General features: G+C 42.2%; 1 pseudogene; it reads left to right on the top strand.

The window, feature by feature from the left end:
• The first annotated feature begins 603 nt into the window (after positions 1 to 603).
• Positions 604 to 1,782, top strand: part of LOC119591927 — a 14,157-nt pseudogene continuing 12,978 nt past the window's right edge.

Raw genomic sequence — 1,782 nt, forward strand, 5'->3', positions numbered from 1 at the left:
CGGTAAGAGGAAGAAGTGACAGGTTAGAAACTGTAAATCATCTCGAAACATGCAATGACTCGAGATAGAATTAGGAGAGAACGAACACCCTGTTGTAAAAGGACGGACATCTGATAAATATCGGCGAACGCTGCCTAATAACCATAGAAAGACTGAGCTTATCATGCTACCTATACCATCACTTCGACTTCTTCCACATTCTCTTAACATATTTCTTACGATGAAAGCAAATCCGATCAATTGTCTCATTTTTGACGTGTGCGAATGCAAATGCGTGCATGTATAAGTGCATGCACACCAGTGAGCTTGCATATGTCATAGCAATTGGCATCTGCTGCATAAATGCTATGGTATTTAGTCGGGTTATTGGCATTCCTTCGCTCATTAATTAGCAAGTGAGATCCGTTTTATTTCCATCAAGGGTGATTGATAAACCTGTCAAAAGCGCTCTGCAAGCACTTGGAACTCCGACTCCCTCGGTGCATAAGGGATCGGAGCGGCTATAAGCGCATCGAATGCTACCTTTAAGGGACGGAGTTCTCGCAGGCGATGCTCAGCCCGGCTACAGCTGTTGATCGCCGTGTTTCTCTCTGGCGTCTATAGCCTGCATTGACAGAAGGAGCCTCGGGAAACACGCACAAATCTCCTCTCGCTCGCCAAGAACGAAGGACTTTATCTCTTTTCTCCCGTGACACGCGCACAAGGAAGATGTTGGCGTGCGACTACACGAATGCGCTGATCGCCATCGTGATGATCATGCCATTCGTGTATGAATCAGCCACCGCTTTAGGCTGTACCTGAAGTTCTTCCTGTTCTACGCCAGTGTGATGCTCTGCTCTGTCCTGTGCATCCCCTTCATCATCTGGCGCCCCGGGATGTCAGGAATACCCTGTGAGTCCTGGTGGCCCTTCGCCCCTATTTGGGATGTGTGGACTGTCGCTCCCTCGCCGCAAATTTTGCCATATGCTAGAAATTTGGAAACGGCGGTTCTTTTACGAAATGTTCTGCCTTCATTCTTGTCGCAAGATCTGCATATCCTTAGGAGGGATATGCCTCCCCTTTTGTTAAAAACAAGCAACGGCAATAATTGTCTGAGGCAGAGTGGGCAGTCTGCAATTGCATATATGTTAAATATGGAAAGTCAAATTATTAATCACCATCAACACAATTTGCAATCGTAGAGTGATGCATACTATTAACACTTGTCTGCATTGTGTAACTGTGTTTCTCTTTTTCAAAGGGAGAATAAGTAATGAAAATTGCTATCTATTGTGATTAATTGCTATGAATTGCACTTAAGTATTGGCACCCATTCCAGTAATCCAATGACCACAACAAATGCTTTATTCACTTCATACTGTATTGTATTAAATTTAAGAGGGGTTGGTGAATTTAAAAACTTGACATTGTCCTTGTTCTCCGTTGCATTCAACACCTGAATGCTGATATCTGAATTTAAAAGGAAATACATTTAGTATGTTATATAAAGTAAGTAAATGATTAGGATTAAATAACACACAGTACAGTAATAGGGGAAGAAATATAACATATAAGAGAAATGAAAGTGAACAGATACATAGCAGTTAGGTATGCAAATCAAAGTGGAACAGCGTGGGAATTGGAGGATTTATGATAGCCGAAAGTAGAACAAATTCTGTGAATTAGTTGTTAGTTGTTCCCTCAATCAACAGGCAACCAGAGACCATACGTAAATGTTATATTATTCAGATTTTTTCTTCAGCCGCTACTGCCGCTCATCATAGGCTATGGTAGAACACATAA

The sequence above is a fragment of the Penaeus monodon genome, chromosome 29 (genome assembly GCF_015228065.2).
Source record: "Penaeus monodon isolate SGIC_2016 chromosome 29, NSTDA_Pmon_1, whole genome shotgun sequence".
Lineage (NCBI taxonomy): Eukaryota > Metazoa > Arthropoda > Malacostraca > Decapoda > Penaeidae > Penaeus > Penaeus monodon.